The sequence below is a fragment of the Tinamus guttatus genome, unplaced genomic scaffold, assembly GCF_059628265.1.
Source record: "Tinamus guttatus ecotype Peru unplaced genomic scaffold, ASM5962826v1 Tinamus_guttatus_pri_ptg000144l, whole genome shotgun sequence".
Classification (NCBI taxonomy): Eukaryota; Metazoa; Chordata; class Aves; order Tinamiformes; family Tinamidae; genus Tinamus; species Tinamus guttatus.
This window is the reverse complement of record NW_028288678.1, coordinates 733,297-754,080: the sequence shown is the minus strand read 5'-3', so window position 1 is coordinate 754,080 and position 20,784 is coordinate 733,297. Positions and strand designations below refer to the sequence as shown.

Below are 20,784 nucleotides of genomic sequence, written 5' to 3'. Positions count from 1 at the left end.
CTTGTGATTTTAACTGTGGCAGCACATAAAATTACAGACAATGAGAAAAAAATAAAAGTAAATACCAAAAAGGACTCACAGACCAGAATGAAATGGGCAGATTTGTTAAATCTGAAGAAGTCAGATCTTGTTGACACTACTGGGAACCCATCAGTCCCACTGCTGATGCAGTTGAAGAAGAGAGACCTTAAAGAAATCCGGCTCTACCTACATTACCTTTACAATAACAGTTTTTAAGACAAATTCTGTGATTGTCATCTTAACGCAACAAGCGCACTGAGCATAAACTCTGCTCACTTGTGCTTCTGGCTGCCAAAGGGGTCTAAATCTTGTTGCTTTTATCACTAGCCATTCTAAAAATAGTAGGTTTGTGTCTCTTGCTTGATTGCCAAAGAGAAATTCATGCCTAAGTGTACCTGGTTTTGACTTCAGTCCTATCCCATTTCGTCCAGCTCATGTCACCTCATCATAATCCTGAGTTAGGATCGTGTCAAAATATTGTAACATTAAGATGCTTTCATGACTAGTTCCTACAGACACCCTTAAGCTAGGAATCAATAGTATTTGACACATCCCCATTCATCTCATTTACACCTATCTCAGAACCTCAACATTTTCTACCTATCCAAAGAGTAGTTGTGGTCAACATAAGGAAATAAAGCACGCAAAACAGGGGTGTTTACCAAAACACCTATGGTTTTATTACCGATAACTTTACCTTCTGCCTGTCACCTTCTATACCCTAATTTGCTAAGGACCCCACAAAAAATAAATGCCCACAAAAAGCAGCCAATCTCATCAGGTGTTTATGCTACCACAATGCGCTGACCTCATGGAAGTCATTGAGGTTTTAATTAGTTTCTGACTACAGACGTAGCCACCCCGTGCTGTGGCTCATCCATGAAGCACCACAAAATATGAACAACATTTTCTTGCTTTATTTATAATCCACGTCACTCATCACATAACTAAAATGTACTGGTGAAGATGAGGGATACCACTGTTATCTCTTTCAAATAAAATGTATCTTTTTTCCCTCTTTTTATTTTCCCTCTTTTCTTTTTAATACAGAGCTACAAATAATCACAGATTGCAGCCCTCAAAATGTAAACTACCATAACTGACCTGAGGCTGGCTATTGCTGCTACCACAGCATTGGCTGTATGAGCCATAAGTTGACCCTAAAGCACCTGCCCAGTCAAAACGTATCAAAGAATAGATGACAACAGCTATTTCAGCAGTTTTTTCAGAGACAAGAACACAACAAGAGTATACAGTGAAAGTAGTAAAAAGGTTAAACTTTCCATTACGAATAAAACCCAAGAAAACCTTGCCAATCCAGGTCGTACAGGATGTGTGCAAAGGGAACATTGGTCTAATATATATATAAAGAAGAAAAATCTCTGATATTTACATAGCTGCAAGCTTTAACATACACTGTAAACTCACAGGAAGCATTGCACTTAATGACTTTATAAAACTGCCATGTTAAAATTGCTATGAATTATTTACTCAATTTCATTAACAAAAGAGAATTTGTGCAACATATAGGCAAAATATCCGCCGTGAAAAAGACAACATGCTGTGTCTTGTCGAGGGGCCAATGCACCCATTTAAGAAGGGAGTGAAAACTCCAGTGAATGAGCCTGGAAACCGTGCTGACAGAAAGCAACTGAATTTTAAAAAGGTTGCAATAGAGAAACTGTCATTAAGCAATGCCTGCGTGGCATCAAGACACATTAGGTGCTAGCAATCTGAAATTAGAATGCTGAAAAGGAACTTTAAGCACAAGGTTCATAACGCTTTCAATTATTATTATTATTATTTTTACTCTCTGTTATTTACAGCATGTTTTTTGCCTCCAGATAGTTGTCAGCTATTTCTGGAAGAACCTACACTGCTATGAAGCATCATGGAGGTCACTCCCAGGTATCTGATTACTTCTGCATTAGATTCAGTAGAGTGTTGCTGGACATTTATTGAAAGCTATCATGAACAGTGTGTTCATTTCTAAGACAGATGTGTATAAGGAAACGCTCTTAGATTCTGGAGGTTGCTAGTAGTTTACTGATTTTATGGTAATGGTATGACCTCCAAAGCAGCAATTCTACAGTTTAAATATTGGGCATTATAAAAATGTAGGTATTGTTGAGAATAAGTCAGTAGTCTAAAACATCAGCAATAATTTTATATGTGGTGTTGCTAAGGAAAAAAACTATGAACAAGGCTGATATTGATAGAAACCCAGAGATTCACAAGGAAAAAGATTATCTATAAATTCTCACAGATGAAATAAAAAATGCATCTCTTCTAGCTTCGGAAACACTGAAAGAATCTTGAAAGGGAAGCAAACTTGTCCTATTAAAACTGTGATAGGTTGTTGAGCATGCTACTTTCCACTTGAAGAAAGCAAAGCAATCTCCAAGCCAGCTCCTAAGAAAATCACATTTACTACTTGTTCTGTTATACAAATACCTAAAAACTTGTCTTTGATTTTGAGTCACTGTACACTCACAAAGGACCTGCCCTCAAAGGTGCACCAAGGTAGAGTAAATAAAGCAAAGCCAAAGTATGAGGAGGGAAAAATTAGTGTCCATGGTAATAGGCAGCATGCAGAAGCTGAGAAAGATTGATGGCCATATTTCCAAAAAATACTTATTAGTAACTAATGGCATGGCTCTATCACTTTCCCAAGCTAACTAAGCAATTCACTTTGACATTATCTTATCACGGAAACAGGCTTTCACTTCAATGACACACTGCTTTCATTTTAAGTAGCTTAGAAGCAATATTGAATTTAAAGTTTGCAACATATCTTGTTTAAATCAGAACTAAAGAATTCTGATTCTAATGTACTACAAAAACACATTGTAAATCACACCATTATGCAAAGCCCTTTGTTGACCTTTCTATCATGTATCACATTTGCCTAGTATGACAGGAAAATTCTCATACTCTCCAAGACACACTGGTTGAATGATCAGAGGTTGTATAAGATCCTTTAATCATCAACATCAGAATCTGTGACTCACAGGTATACTCAGATGAAGAAACTCTGTGGGGAAGTTCCTTTAAAAAGAGCAAGCAAAATAGAGTAAGCAAAGCACAAAACTAATTAAACATGATGCAACAAAAAACTAAAGCATTTTTGATGCAATTTATTAAGGAAAAAAGCTGTGAAATTAACAGCAATCAAAAACTAATTAAAGTTGATGCAATAGGAGCAGCCAAAGAATGCCTGATAACATTTATTGAACCAAAGAAACATAGCTGTCAAGTTAAAAGAAATCAACCAAATTCTGTTTTTAAATAGTAACGCAAAGATAATTATTCTCTGGGTGACACTTACAGAATAAGATTCAAGTCATTACCTCAAAAGACAAAAGGACTGACATGCTGTGTTAAACTGCCTGTGAAAAAAAGAGGATCTTAATAAAGAAACTTTATAAGTAATTCCTAGGTCTTGCACATAAACATGTATGACTCACGGATCAAAAACAATGGACTATTACTGTTACATCAGCTAATTCTATAAACTAGTATTTGACATTTAGGAGAACGTCTTGTCTAACAGGGCACTTAGAAGCCAGAAACTCCTAATATTTTCATCTTGCCTTTAAAACTAACTGCCTCAGAGCCTTGGGCAAGTAATTAACATCTAGGATTGTACTTGTTTAGGATTATGATGCAAAACCCAATTCCTGATGTCAAGCATCATTTAAAGCATGGCCAACTGCCAGAAATTCTTTTCTTACAGGGACTCTTGGTGGTTAATATAGAAGTGGGTCTATTTGTACTGAGTATAAGGCATTTGTATTTACATTATCTAGTTATACCTCTTTTTTTCCCCCCCAATAAACTCAGATATCACAGTCTTTGCTTTACAAAAGCAATTAAAAAGTAGATGTTCACAGAGGGCATAATGAAAATTAACAAATAAATGCCTTTCATCAACAGATTTTAAAATATTTTTAAAGTTTACAGTTTAACTAAAAAATCATGTTCTCTGAACACAGAAGCAACCATTTCTTAGGTAAATCTGATAATCTTTTTACAGCCCTGGGTTCAAATTTCTAACAACTAAGGCTGAGAAGCAAAGACTCCCATAACATAATACAATTAGAAATAAGGAGGAAACATGAGCCAGATTTCTCTGTCAGAACTTGTCCTGAGTATATCTGTAATTTCTGTGAGAAGTTGGCACCCCAATTATGCAGATCTCATTCAAAACCTTAAACTTTCAGCACCTTTCACCTGGGATCATAGTAGAAAGGCGATTTGAAGAATTCTTCCCAGGAAATCTCTAACACGATAATCAGCCTACTAAATTACCATCACAAGACTTCCACTCACCCTGTGAACAAATGAAATTCAATCTTAAAAGAAAAAATACTAAGATCATAGGCAAATGTAGCAACCCCAACAAATTGACTGTTGGACTTTAAATCCTACAAAGACAATCTTGTTAGCTGAAAAATAATTTTTTAAAAAAAATTTTTAATGCTTTCAAGTTCTACTTCCTCTTTTAATTAAAAAGAAAAAAAAGAAACAAGAAACAGCTCTCTTGTGCACATGTCAAAAATGAAGAAGCCCATCATTCAATTTCAAAAAGCTGCAATCTTATATTACTGATACATCTAAGGAAGATTTTTATGTGAAAATAGAACGCTGGGCTGTTTAAAGATGTTGACTTTTTTCTTTACTCTTTAGGAATCTTTACCAGTAAGAAAGATGCTCATTACTTGCACAATCTTTCAGTCCTACCTCTTTTGCATAAAAATGCTTGCCCTTATGCTTGCTCTCACAACATCCATTCTACATGTGGAGGTACTTTACTTCATTAATATAGATATTTACCATTTTTTCCAAGTCTGATGAGAAACTGCTTAGACCTGCTGATTAAAATTTGGCCTTTTTTTCTTCTTTATAGTGAGTTCTAAACATTTTTTTTTTTTTTAAGTTGAGAACAAACACTGGCTTAGAGCACATCCTTACTTGTGCTCACCTCAACAGCAGGTCAATAAGTTCTAGTAAGACTCCAATTGAGACAGCGTTTTCTTCTTTGCATAGTTCAGAATTCGGTAGCCAGGTGGCAGGACTTGATTAAAGCTCCGCTCACAGGGCTAAACTAACTCCTTACATAAGCAAGCATTATGTTACTGAACAGACTCGTGTCTGCTTTCACTAGGTCATAATTTGGCCTGATATGGACAAAAAATGTCTACTGGGCAGCTCTTGCTATGTACATATCCTTACGACAAAGCCTGGATTTCAACCTGTTATAGTTTTAGTTCTTGAACATACAGAAATGTTTTTAAGTGCTAACTATTCATTATTTCTTATCAAGCTGTTCAGCAAACAGCTAATGAAACTCCCCAGAAGTTACACCATACTGTTTATATCTCAGTAACTAATTCACACTTTTTTCCACAGTACTTTCAGCTTCCTTCTCTATCCTTCCCTGCTGGGTAAGAAACAACAGTACTTAGCTCCCAGTTTGGAGCTCTGCTTGAGTTGACTGGCTGCCTCATTTGCACATGCAACTGCTTGGGCAGTCTTTACCTCTTGGAATGTAAAAAGAACTATATTCCACCATCCTTTTTCACATTATCAAAATAAATTTTGATCACTCTTTTCTACTCCGAATGAATTAAATATATTTAAGACCTGAAGTGCCTTTCTATCAGTTTGGTTGGAACTGGACAGCAGATTCAAACATCAACGAGGGCATGAGTGGAAGAAAAGAACATTAGGAATATTGGCTAAAAATGCCTTCCTCTTAATTTCAAATTAAATACACACATATTCCCAAAATCCAGAACAACTCTGAAAAAGCACACTGAGAGCATTTGGCTTGCAGGAACATGATTTGAAAATGTCTCTTCTTTTTGAACCATGGCAGAAGAGAAAATCTTTGAAGTTTCCCAGATCATATTCTTGCCAGCACCACATAAATTACACCAATTCAATTTCTATTACCCTCTATTCCAGGCCTATTAAATCTTTCCAAATAGATCTCCTTCATGTCATGCACGTACAGTGAGATGCAAGGCCTTTTTTATCACACAGTTAAGAGGTGGTGATGGGGGAGGGTCGGATGGCATACTGCTTTCAGACATGGAAAGTAATTTCCACATTTTAAAATAAAAAAAATAATTCTGTCTACCTCTTCTCCATCTTAAAGGAAGATTCTGATCTACTCTGCCTTGATCAGCTTGACATTAAAAATATCTGTTTATTGCTTGTAGTTAAAAGGATAGACGAAGAAACAGGAATGAGTTAGAAAACATGAACACCTGAATATCTATTCTTCCCTTGAAAATTGTTATCCAGCACATAAAATGAGTAAGTACATTTTCATATCACTGCCATTTGCTCTTTTCCTTTGCTGTTCTCTCCTGTGTTTGAGAACAGAGATATAGATGTAGGCTATTTAGCTGTCTTAGAAGAGAGGAAGATTGTCACAATCTGAAAGACGTAGTCTATATTAATAGGTGTTGAATTTTTCAACAAAATGGGTTTACTACCAGCATGAGAAAAACTCGCTGAGAGAAAAACATTCTCTCAGTAAGCTGCAATACATTGATAGATTTTATATGGACTCCTTAACTTACTCCATTACAAATTGACAATATCATTGCTAGCACATTTTGTTAAACATAGAACTGCCTCTTAAATTCTTCAGCAATAAGTCTGCCTTTTTTTTGGACAGTAAATCCTTTCATTTTTGAAAAAGAAATGATATACGCTTTAGGACACATCGATCTAGAGAATGAGTCTAAACTCATCCAGGCTTAAAAATCCAGGAAATAGCACAAGCTGACCTGAGTTGCATTAGCTTTTCTGAATTCTTATGTAGGCTTTCAAAAGTGGTGGTTCAAATATAACACAAGAGAAAAGAGTTTATGACTGTCATTAGGAGTGTCGGCATTGTGCGCCGATGTGGCCTTGCATCATTTTGTGGCAATGAACTCCTGCTTGAGTAGCAGAGACAGAACAGAGAGAGAGGCATGTTTGGAATGTATTCTTACATCGCCTTAACAGACAGATGGAGAATAATGTAAGTAGCACCTCAAGGAGATAGACTGCAGGACTGGGTGAAATGTCTTTTTGCTTTCCCCCCATTTTAATCTATAAATGGATGGAAGTATGTACCTCCTTGGTAACTTCAATCCTCCATCCAATCTGAATTCTGAAAGTCTCACATTTTAAAAGAAGTCAGTTATTTTCCCCAAACCACCACATGTTTTATATTGTATTTTTAATTTCCTCTGAGGTTGGGAGAAGTCAGCAAAAAAAAGCAGGAAAAGTGCAAACAGCATTAAAACAAAAAAGCATCTTATTATTTTCCTCTCCTGTTTCAGAGCACACATGTGACCAAGGTACTAATTTTTAATGAGTGAGGAGAGTAGCTTGATGACTTGTAAGCTTGCTTTTTTTCCCTACTGGTGCTGCTTTTGTTATGGAAATAAGCAGAAATAGCCTTAAGCCACCCCCATCAAAGAAGCAGTAGCCATTTTCTGCTTCTGTTTCTACTAAAAATGAGCCTAACCAGGGAAGTGACACAAAAGGAATTCAAAATGATCCGGCTATGCCGTTTTCAGACTCTTGTACAACACTAAGTAATGCTTGGTGGCAATACATTACACTGTAGTGGCATCTATTCATTAGCTGCATCACAGTGCATCTCAGCCCATAAGGGATTTGTGACAGAGCAGGGGACCGTGCTCAAGCTCCGCTCTCAAGCCCCACAGCCTGATCTCCCCTGTGCTTTCATAGTGCAGTCTCACTCAGCCACGGGGTGGGGATATTGTGTGTCGTACCACTCTGGGAAGAGCTCTTCCAAGAAATGGATTGGTCTGATGGCAGCTTACTCTGGGGTGATGACGTTCACGCCTCGCTCCTGCTTCCTCAGGGACTGAAGTGTTCATTTTTGTAGGCCAATTGCAGAGAAAACTCTGACTCGTGCACATGTGAACTTGACTCTTGAAGCTGACAATTTCACTGCTCCAACACATCACACCTGCCGCATGTGTGGAGTACTACCTGGGTAAGGGAAGAGCTCTGCAGATGAAGCCAAAACCTAAATTTAATTCTTGCTTAGATTTGAAGCCAATGAACATAGATTTTCATCTATGTTATTTTCACAACACTAGTAACAATTCCTCCCCTCCCAAGTAATCTGTGCAAATGGGCTGTTGTGTTCTGAATGGAAACTGTAAAAGAAAAACAGATTATTCATTGAAAATTAAACCAATTATTTGACACAGCAATGGGTCATTTTTATTTTTTAAAAAAAGCAAAAAAGAAACACTCTTTAAGACCAAGAGTAAGAGTAGTGTACTTTCATTTTTTTTTAATTTCATATATAAAAGCCTGAACTGAAATAAACTTTTTTTTTTAAATGAAAGGAAATGTTTTGGTTTATCCTAGACAATTTTCTTAACTTTTTTTTTAAAGATTTTAAACACTTGAGGCTATATTTTGAAAGAAAGAATTCAAAATGATGATATTTCCTTCCAAATGGCAAGTCCAGATATTACTGAGTTTATGTTCTGAGCATTTATGGAAAATAAATAAAAGAAAAAGATAAACTTTTTCTTATCAATGCCCAGCAACTTGAGTAAAGAAGTTTGCACGTCATGAATGCGGAGCTACATTTGCAAGGCAGACAAAGGCCAGACAGTTTGATGACTAAGGATGCCTGTTACAGAAGGTGAGAGTACAGACGTCCGGTATTTTATTTCAAAACCTTTCTGTACTTTACTGTGGCAGACTTTACCTTTTCACAGCTGTACACAGATGCTTTTCCTCCAAAGGATGAAAGATCGGGTATACATCATTCAGCAGGAGCTTGAAGCTTTAGTAACTGCTTATGAAATAAAACTGAATTCCTATTTCATGTCTGGTGATTGGCTAGTTGATTTGCAAATCACATAGGCAGAATTCTTCCCTCTTCACTATGAGGCACGTTCAGCCCTGAAGTTTGTCAAATGCTTCAGTAAAGAACAGCTGGATGGAGGTCGACACAGCCACGCGGGCCGCTCAGTCTTGAAGCCAGAGGAAGGGAAGGCTGAATGATTTCAATGCCCTGCTTGCCTCAGCTCTAAGGTGATCCTTCCAGTTGAGTGCAAGAACAATTTCCACAGAAAATTGCATATTGTGGACAAACAGAAAGAAGGAGTTGTCCCCTCCTTCCTGCCTCCACCAGCTGAGACACGGCTGCAGGAGGAGAGCAACATGAATGCAGTGAACTGAGTAGGCAGCATCAAAGCACAGTGTACTACTGTATGGAAGAAAATGATAGGCTATTTTAAAATGCTATTAAGGAGAAACTTACCCATTCACAAAGAATACCCATTCACAATCCGGGCTTATCTGCACAGGGAGAAAACTCCACATCTGTGAGGTGGTTGCGAGAGAGCTTTGACTCTTGCACGTATGAGTTTTACTTTTTAAACTGACCTTTCTACTTCCGAAGAGGATCAAAACTGCCAGCATTGTTCCCCAGGTGGATTGGAGAATTGTAATGAAGAGTTGTGGCATCAAGGCTTTGAACAAATAAGCAATGGTGGCTTAAGAATCAATCTCCCGGTTAGTTCCCAGCACTAGATATTACCAGTCCCATAACAGAAGCAGAAGAAAGGAATGGATACCAACCACATAAGCATTCCGGTAAGGGGGAATAGGAAATTCCCTTCTGCCAATGATTCCATAATACCTTTAACTAACATCTGGCAGTGGGGCAGGACAGACAATTAAAGACAACAGCATTTGAAGTGTTGCTATTAGACTTGCCAAGAGCTCAGCTGTCAGAGTCCCCCTTCAAGTCTCATCTGGTTTCCTCACAGGGGCATGAATATGATGAGCATTTATTCTCCAGATTGTAAAAATGATCAGAAATGGGCCTTAACAACTACATCAGCAGAACATACCGTGCATCTGCAGAATACCAAAAGCAGGATTATATAAAATTTTGCTGGATACTCGGAGGAAAAAAAAAAAAAACAGAAACAAAAAACCACAAACGTAGAAAATTTGGTGTAGGTTAATCACGTCTTTCATTAGAGAAAGAAATACATGCTGAGAAGATGTTTCTGCCATCTGATTAAGCAATGAGCCAATACAATTGTAAACCTTCCAGAAATTCCCCATGGTTCAACTCAACAGAGGCAATTCTTCTCAGACCTTATCCTTCGATTTCACCTGATCACTATATTAGCTGTATACAAAAACTTTCTACAACGCTGTTAAAAGAAATGGAATGTGACCGCTCTGTGCTTCCTTTGAGCAACCTTTGACTATTAAGGGATTGAATTATTCACATGTATTTTTATTAGAACATTTTTTTAAAGATTGCTTACCCTTCAATTACTCAAACAGCAAGGAAAACCCAAACTGTTTGATTATAGTCCAAACAATGTGACAGTGGTGCACACTATTCATTTTCCTTCTGTTCTAGAGGCTGCTGCCACTTACTGAATCCAATACTGAGGTAAAAAAGGGTTTAATGGTTTAAATTCTATTCCTGTGAATTGCCCTGCAACCACTTGGAGTTTTTCTTTATTTGAATAAGGCAAATTTCAAGTCTTATTGTATTTATTTGTATCATTTACAAGTATTATTTCCATGTAATATTTACCCACCTTACATACAGTTTCATACAAACCCAATCAAAATTAACATATTCATTGAACATGGCTCAATTTTAGACAAGCTTTTTTTTTTTTTTTTTCTCTGTTAGTAAGCTGAACAACCACAGTATTAGGACAGAAATGCTGGGATTTGTACAGAAAGATGCTATAATTTCATTCAAGGTGGCAAGAATATAGATAACAACCACTTCGTTTTGTAGTTTCAAAATGGACAAAATCTGAAAAAAAAATCAGAAAGGAAAATAGGTTCTTGTCAAAAACTAAAACAAAAATACAGAGGTGTGAGGACTATATCCTATGGTACGCATTTTATAAACCAAGCTTTTATTTCACTATTGGAAACTGAACCACCACCAGTCTGCTTGAGAAAAATAATCTAAGAAAATGACATTATAGCTTTTCTTTTATATGCTGTTTTAGAGAGCCGGAAATTCTACTGAAGATGTTTTTGTTTGCATTCAATATATACTTGAGCTGTCAGTGTAGTTATATGATACTCTCTTATTCAGCTACTGGACAATAAAGCTATAGACAGATCTAAAATAATGATTGCTTTTGGTAGGTTATATTTTAAAAGTTTTATCTGACTATCAATGAGCCTTTGCTTCAATCATTAAGCTGAGATTCAAGTAAGGAAAAGGTAATTGTTGCTCTCCACAGTATGTCCCTATCTCACCGAACCTGAAGGCATCTAGGATACAGCCTGAATAGAGCTCCTATATACAAAAATCCTTTTCTGATTCTCAGACCCCATGATGGGAATTCACATCTCCCATTTTATTTCAGGAAATACTTTTGTTAAGGTCTTAACACATATCTTGTTTTTCTTTTAAATTTTGTAAGCTGTTCTTCCCAGTCATCTTAGCACTACTGTTTTATATTCCTTAAGCAGCATTCTGAAAACAGCAATGTGTCAAATAACAGTTATAATTATCAGTTACTTATTGTAGATTAGCTATTATGTTTTTTTTCTCTAAATATTTGTTAACATGTCTTGAACTCCCTGTGCATTATTGGTTTGTTGGGTTTTTCTCTCGATATACACAATTGCCTCTTGGTTTTTGTGTTTCCTCAAGCTCTTTTTACTCAGAGTGCGTACCTTTGTAAGTAATCTCATTCAGGTTGATTCAGTTCTCGTTTCTGTTCAATTTAAAGTTATTTTCTTTGGCTCACAGCAGAACATCACACAGTCTCTCACTGAGTTATTGAGGATTTTCGCCCCATATCAGCAGCTCATCAGCAATTACTTTTCTGCTCACAGATCCTTAAAGATCCGGGATACAATTTGTTACACTTTCTGTGCTGAAATACTCATGAAAGGAAGTTCCTTAAACCTTTCCTCTAGAAAGGGAGAAGAGAGGTGGAACTTAGGATTTCTATTTAGCTGGACTTAGGAGAGCCTTAACTTCAACCTCAAAAACTGAAAAATATAACATTTTTAGGTCCAGACACAACAGACTTTTATTTACTTCCTTTATATGAATCTGTTGATATATTCAAATACTTAGCTTAAGTGACCTTAATATTCTGATCATCCAGTATCTAGCCCAAACATCTAGCATTTGAATTGATTTGGTAACATAGATTTTACTATCTGGTAAAGTTCAGCTTTAATTTGTTTTCCACTATTCACTGCAACTTAAATAAGGCATTTTATTTTGGACGATATAATGGGATCTATATTCACATGGCAAGGTCTGACTGTAATGTATGTCAAGTATTTAATAATTTCAATTCAGATTCAATGAATGTATTTCACAGATTTGCTTCAGCGACCGTGTGTATGTACCTTTAATCATCTGCTTCTACACAGCTCTTCATACTAAGCAAAATTAAGGTTTCCCATTTCATTCCTGCATAGTATATGATACACGTTAATATAGGCTTATTTAATAGAAACTTTTAAAAAGAAATATAATTCTCAACTTTATTTTAGTCTTTATACATATACTTCAGTCTCTCAACTATAAGACTTCCTGTGGTTCACAGGGGGTGGATAGAAGTGAGCCTCTAGTACTATTTTTCTCCCTGTTTAGATTAAATAAAAATAAATGCATGCTACAAAGCGAAGAAGACCCAAGCTGTCTTAGTTATTACCAAATATGAAAGGAGAATTGAAGGAAAACATGGTGCAGGCACATTCACACTGCATGCCAGGTACCTTCCAATCCAGGAACAATTAAGCTGCGGAGCTAATGAACTCCTAGGCCTGGCTGAGATGGTACTGTGTGAACTTGCCATCTTGCCCAGGTGGCCTGGGGACTGAAGGACAAGGAAGAGCCCACAGAGGCTCCTCCTCTGTCCAGAGACGCTCCAGAAGCTCCCAAGCTTCAAAGGTGTTTCAATTATGCCCTAAAACCTGCTTCTGGAATTGCTTTGGAGTCCAGTTTGCTCAGACCGGAGATCCTTGGTAGATACTGCTTTTCGTATCCCTTTACTATTTCCCTATAATGGTAGTCCTTCATTCATATCCTCTCCCGTTTTCCCAGCCTGCTGGGTAATTGGCTAAAAACATGTTGTCAAAGGAGGCTTCGCAGAATCCCTCTTCTGGACTCCATGTCTCCTTGGACTGCAGCATTTCGATTCCTCCAGCAGTTGCAAAGCCGTGCAATTAATTCTGCCTGAGAGTTAATCGCCAGGTTAACTCTTCTACAAGCAGCTGCGGCGGCACAGACCGTCCCACCTGCTGTCAGAGTGTGGCGGGGGGATTATCCTCCCTTCGATTTCACTTTCTGTTTCAAAGTCTGCTTTGGATCGATTATTTCCGGCATCAGTAGCCACTGTGTTACCGAACCTTGTATTTTCAATGTGTTAAGCCAGTACGCGTGCCTACAGGCCACAGTACGAGACAGTACGGAGATATGCAAGGGTGTTACTAAGCATGGCAGAAGCCACGGAAGGACTTCAGTGCAATGCTTTCCCCAGCTTAAATAAGACTCTCATTCAGCTCACCTAAACTGTGTAGAGGAACTCTGTGAAGCAGGAAAAGATCTGCCAGCAACATCTTCTTAAATGCTAGCACAGATGTCTCTTCACCACACACACTGTGCTGTGCAGACACTACCATGTATTTGGATTCTTTTCCTTTATCCACCTGAGGCTTTTCTCATCCAGATGCACAGTCATGAATGCACTTGTGTTTTCAATTTTTTTTTTCTTATTTGTGTATATAATATATGATATCTTTCTGTGCTGGGCATCTGATTAGACTGTGATTGTCTTTTCCTCTTAATTATATTTATTTTTCATGCTTTTATCCCATTTCTTTACAGCATGATATGCCATTTTTGAATACTTAAACTTCTGTTTTTTTCCACTGCTGGTAATGTTTTCATTTGAGGATCATCATTGTTACTACTCCTGCACATATCATCCACTCTTTGCAAAGTAAGATCTTTTTTTCTTCCATAAAAAGTTCTAGTAATTTTAATAACCACATGTACCACAAAACTTCCAGGTTCTGGTCCATCTGGTAATTCTCTTATCCCTCTCTGTATTGAGTATGTTGCAATATAATAATGCTCTCTCTGGTCAGCTATTTTTTTTCCCCCCACAATAAATAAATGAGAACAAATGTACATTCCCTAAGAAACATTCTTCGCTGTGTTCCTGATTAGAAACAAAGCTTCTCTTTTGCAACCTTTATGATGATCCTACTGAAGTACAATATTGAGCTCTACTGCTTCTCTATCTAATGCCCATCACAGCCAACCAACATGTTGACTCACCTACCCTCTCTGCCCTCTCTGTCCTGAAGTTGTTCCTCACTATCATTTGCTCTAAATTGTTAAAAAAAAAAAAAAAAAAAAAAAAGTTGGGGTGGGGTTCAGAATTTAATGTAATAGGTCATTTTTTGACCTAACACCATCTCTACAATATGTTCATTTACTCCCTTAATATTACTAAGAAATGAAAAAAAATGCTCTAAGTGGAAGGAGTTCTATATATATATTACAATGAAATATTATTCTAATGTATTCTTACACATTTTTAAAGTATGATTTTCATATTCACACAGAAAATAACTAGCCAAGATATTTTAACAGACTGCTATTCACTTTCATCACATTCTCTTTTTAAAGATACACAAATACAAGCATTCTGGTTTTCAAAAGTTGCAAGTTGCTTTTGATACCTTACTTTTTAAGGATCTAGCAAGCCACTTCTTCATCTTGAAAGCTCAAAAGAGTCTTTTTTTCTCTTTGCTTCAGAGTACTAAGAAACCATTATCCAAAATCGTTTTATCTGCTTTCCCACCCACAGCTCAGAACTAAGGCAAACAAGAACACATACTGCAGCTGAAATACTCAGCCCAAGTAATCTATTTCTACACAGCATACCATGGGTCTCAATGAAAGGTAAGAGCCAGACAGTTAGCAGCCCTGTGTTATGACTGTGAATTCAACAGACCTGACCTACATGTAAAATTGAAGTTGATTGCAGATGTAGGAGGAACTAGTCTAAAAGGTTTTTATGGAAATCTCTTCGTGAAGATATTTATCCTCTAAACTTGATTTTTATCTTCCAAGGTTTCCTTTAAATGATAAAAGCCTGTCAAATGTTACATAAGGCATTTATTTATAATGCCATTCTGCTCTGAAAAAAAAGGGAGAAGAAAGTCCTACCCCTCAGCATTTTTGTTTTCCAACTATTAAGTCATACTTCAATTTTTCTCTGCATAGTTTTCTTGTATTTTTCCCATTGCTTCACAATATATGTCATAGGTCTACTACAAGACATTATGTTACTGAATGAGTCTATTAAACTCTGAGGAACAGTGAATCTCTAATTTATACACGTACCCTGGGATGGAGTTAGGCTTGCTCATCGTCTGCTGTCTGATACCATCTCCACTCAATTATGCAATAGGAAACAGAGCATGTGAAGACGGAGACGTTAAGTCCATCCATCATTGCTACTTGATTTCACATTACACAGATGCTAACTCTCAGTCCTTCCGATAACAGCCCTTCCTTGCCCGCATAAATAATCAAAAGCATGCATTTCCTATTGCCCTCTCTGCTTCAAAAAGACACATTATTTTCCTTGCTTCTGTCTCTGACTTTTGTTTTGCCCAAGACACATCTTTCTGTCTGAATATTGTTTGTGTGTACCTGCATCTTAAATCCAACTGCTCACTAGGACTGCTAAGCAGCATATGGGAAGTATGTTCAACATATCCCCACAGAATTTTCCTAAAATCACTTTTGGCACTTGTACATGCTTCTGTTCATAGAATCTGAGGCTGGAATACCACAGCCTGTTATTAGTTGGGGTTATATCTTAATTCAAGTATTGAGTCTGGCTTTCACATGGGAAAATACATAAATAAAGCTAACTAAGAAGAAAAAAAAACATCTACAATGTTGTGAGAGGGACAAGATTTTAATGTCAGGAAACACTAGCCTTCTGAGAGAGGCTAGAGAGAATTCTCTGGGAGAATTCTATTACAAAATTTAGTTTCGATAGTGTTACAGTATGAACTAGAAATCATCTGCACTAAATAATGCCTCCTTCTGAACTGATATACATGGCCTGCTGCCAAAATCGTGTACCTCCTGTACTGAGCGTGACAAAGTGTCCCCACGAGTGTCTTCATATGGAGAAAGGAAAAGGTTAGGAGTTGTTTTCATGGAGCTGACACTACAGCTAGCTATGCCAAAAGGCACGATGATTTGATGGGAGACACATCCCTACCTCTAAATGCGCCACAAGGACTAATGTTACGCTGCCATCGCTGAGAGGGAATGAGAGCTGCCCTGATGCCCAAACACGCTCCCCCAAGTTCACCTGAGACACTCGGCTAACGGTGAAGCTCCTGGGAGCTGTGCAAGCGCGGAGCCCTCTCACAACCCATGCCTAGTCCAGCGCTATCACCGAAGGCTTTCAAGGTGATAGAGAGTTAGATAAATGCCAAGCACCATCACATGTAACATAAGCAAAGGTCAGCTGAAGAAACGTGCTGCTGCTGAAGGCTGAATAATCCCGACGTTACAATATGCTTGCTTCTCTTGCAGTGAGGCACGGAAGCGCTGCGACTTGGTGATTAGCATCACACAGGTGTCTCATCAAAATTTTATTCTGTGGGTTTGTGGCAAACTTGTTACAATCAATGTCAACACAGCACATGTTTTATCACCAACAGACTCTCCAACCCTTATAGTAAGGTTAAGAGCAGGTATTTTCCCTAGGTTTATTTGCCTGTCTCAGAAACTGATATATCAGATACTATCTCCTTTTTTAAAAAAAAAAAAAAAAAAAGGTCTGATTATACATTTTTACACTGATGAGATCAAACTACTTCAGCATCAACAGCCTTCATTCAGTTGTACAGTACATAGGAGCAACACGTGTGCTTTATAACTCAATGGCCTGCTCTATCTCTGTATCTGCTGCCAAAAGGGAACAGGAGAAGAGACTGCTGCAGGAAGCTGAATAGAGGTTCTTTAAGTCTCCTTATCAACCATCTCTCTGTTTCTCTCTGTTGTACCTGTTTCCACGGTACAACATTTTTGATACACATCTGCATTTATATTTATACTTTGCTGTTCATTGCCCATTTCACATCCCTAAGAAGTACCACCAGTGGAGACAGAATAAAATAACCTATATAAATTTAAAATCATATTTGTCAGTTCTGCATTGTTGCAAGTTTTGTTTCTTCCAAAGGCAGCTATATAATTATAGGTACTTGGGTGCATAAAGTGATATGGAGGCTTCTATGGTAATTATTCATTTTAATTGAAAATTGTGTAGGGAAAAACTCTCATGTGCAGCATGCAATTTGCATCTGTTTTCCAAAGAATTTGAACCTGCTCAGGGTGATTTGTGAATTCATATTTTCCAGGAAGAGATAATATTCAAAATTCGGTCTAGGCCAGGGAAGGGATAGGGATAGGAGAGAAAAACTACGTAAGGGGGCTCTGTTAAGATTTATTTAGCCAATTAAAGAGTAAGACCATTTATCCATTTTTGAGAATCAACTCTCTCCCTAATTTTTACTGTCACATAAAGATTTTATGCTTCAAATGGAATAGCTTAACAGTTAAAAAGTAAATGGATACACAGTGTCCTTGAAGCTACAGGTTAGAGGAAGAAAAGACGTAGTAGAAGGAAGGACAACAAAGAAATACTATAGGGAAGACCATGGCTCATCAGCAAGACCACATCCACAAGATCAAGTGTATTTGTTTTCACATGTTTTAGCTAGCTGTGTTAAAATAATAATAACGATAAAGTTCATTCCAACTTTAAAACATTTTAGAGTGTCAAAATAAGACTTTGAAAGAAGCTAATATTTTTACATTCCTTAGCTATTAAACCATAATATACTTTCTTAAAGTAGGAAAAAAGACATGCTCATGTCACATGATGCTCATGTGTATGCTCTTTCAGGATTTCCACACTCAATTTTGTACTAGGAAGAACATGTCAAAATCCTCATGAAGACAGGATTTGTGACCCTGAAGGAGCCTGCACAGTCGTCTGTGCTATTAGACGCTCATTTTCTTATACTCCAGTGACCTGCCTATCCAAGGAAAATGGGTTACATTTGCGGCAATTTCCAATACAACTTACCAACTAATAACAGCAAGCAAACTAGGATAGCAATAAAGTGTTTAGTAATAGTCGTCCTAGCAATATATGTCACTTTTCCAAAGAAGACATGTCCTGGCAGTGCAGCTAGGGCAGAAGAAAAGGAAAACCTCTTTGGATTTTCTTCCTGCCATTTGCATCATGATAATGAATCAAATATTAGCCCTAAAATTACAATACATAATAAAATTTCTACTTCAAATGATGAGGACTTGAAAATCAACACAGAACTGCGGTTTCACGTTCACTAAAATCATAGCACTGGCCTTCCCAAAACAAGCATCTACTCCTCTTTCTCTGTCTGTATCATTTCAAGATTATACAGGCCAGGCGCCAAAAATATCTCAAGTTAAATATAGTCCTTGTTACACATGTTTATCTTCATAAACATTAAATTGGATTGTATTCATGAGGTAGAGGAGAGGGAAGAGAAGGAGGTGTCCTTACCAACCATAAAACCTTCTTAAACTGAGCAAAATCTGTAGTTAACAATACACAAGAATTATAGCATGTAAGGACCAGCAGAATAAGGTAACATTAACAGCAAAAGCTGCACTGTATTTGGCTCAGTGCCGAGTGCCACTTCCATACTTAGGCAGAATATCTAAATTATAAAAAAGAAGAATAGGATTCCTAAGTTCAATGTCAATGACTGAATCACATTTCAGAAGTAAAATGACATGAATGTGCTTTTTACAGTATATGTCATTCATTTCGAATAAAATGGAGACTAATAGGAAACCCCTTGTCAAAAGGCACAGGACTCAGACGCAGACATTTCTTCCCATCTAACCAAATGACTGTTTCTGCTCGCATGCTCCAAATGTTACTTCTGCCAGAAAACGCCTTTGCAAGACAGGAGAACCAACTTGCTTATGAGAGAAGTAAACATGAAGGAGTCTCAACAAGGACAATCTTGTGGAGAGGTTTTTCACTGCATGGACAATTTGCTCTATTTTTGGTACTTGTTCTGCCACATGCGGACAGCTGTCATCTTCCTCGACTGCTGCTGCAGCAAGGACCCTCTTTTGATACTTTCTTGAGTTCACATGCTATCATTAACACTTAGGAGTATCGCCAAGAGATCAGAACTAGTAGATACTCTTGTGGTGGCTCAATAAACCAAGTATCAAAAGCACCACTTTGTAAAGGAAATTCCTTCTATGTATCAGTTTAAGAACATAAAATATACACACATAGAAAAAGAAATGTAATTCCATTTTGAGAGAGATGGCAGAAAGCTTTCCATGTAGGATTTATGCTGTTCACTCCCCTAGGTATGCTCAAGACTGGAAATGTCACAGGCAAAATGCAAAGCTTTGTCAGTGTAAAAAGATTAAGTATCTCTGCTTGAAAGACCCAACTTTTTTCTTGGTTATGTTAGACATTTTCTTGTATAACAGATGCACAGTAATCCCTTTATAAACTAATCCTCAAGTATTCCTTACAGTCTCTAGGACAGAGCTGAAAGTTCAACAAAGAGTGTGGTCCCCTAAGTTTACACACTTCAACTGCTCATATTTCCTGTGGAGAATATAGATTGCTTTTAAGTACTTACTATGCTGCATGCCATCAAATTCTGTTGCTTCAATTCATTATATTAAAAAGTAGTACAAATGTTAATTATTCTTCTAAAAGTAGAGATTTATCTAAGGTATACACCAAATTAAACTCACAGCAAAATGGTTACATAGTTAAAATTAATATTTTCACAGTCCTCCTGTGTGCTTCTTGACACCCTTTAAAATGTCACATATTTTATAGAAGGTACAGAAGTTATTTTACATGTACGCCCTCTAAGAGATAAGTTTTCTCTGCTTTTGCATATATTATTTACCCACCTTACAGGATTAAATACTAGAGATAAAATAAAGGAGTGGGAGTCTGTATTAGTAAAGGCTACAGGATTAGACATTTGACACAAAAGTTTGCACCTTATAAACCTCTTACATTCAGCGCTACATTCAAAAGGTACTTATGATTTCAGAGAAATTACAAGTCAAATGATTACACACTACAGGAAATTAGATAAAAGAATAAGGAACCACTTCAATAGCAAAAGGAGATTTAATTCAACTATTACATTAATACCAAGAAAAAAAAAAAAAAGCTTATTTTGATTGCAGCTTCTGCCATTATAAAATATCAGGTTTTACACTTTACTTCCATTCAAGTGCATAGATCCACAAAACATTTACTTCATGAAATTCAATCCTGCAAGGTGTTGCAAATCTTTGCAATCATTCAGCAAAGCATTTGGACAGCACTTAATTTTAAGCAGAGAAGCAACTGCATTTGTTAAATTACATCCCACAGTATGTAGTACTTTTCAGAATAAGGATCAATTAAGTATAAAATACTGTCCAACTGTACCATGGAAAGCAACACCAAAGCCTTGGCATTTCTGATGCAAGGTGGATATTTTATTCCTCATAACTTTCTTTTTCATTTCTTTATGGACTCTAAAGTAATCTTTAAGTTAACATTATATAAAATATAATCATTTGCTTTTTCACTTCAGATGAAAACATAA

General features: G+C 37.0%; 1 protein-coding gene across 3 annotated transcripts in view; it reads right to left on the bottom strand.

Annotated features, from left to right (window-relative positions):
- The window catches only part of CADM2 (cell adhesion molecule 2), a 599,764-nt gene that overhangs the window by 153,600 nt on the left and 425,380 nt on the right, over positions 1–20,784 (bottom strand). The window lies entirely within an intron of this gene.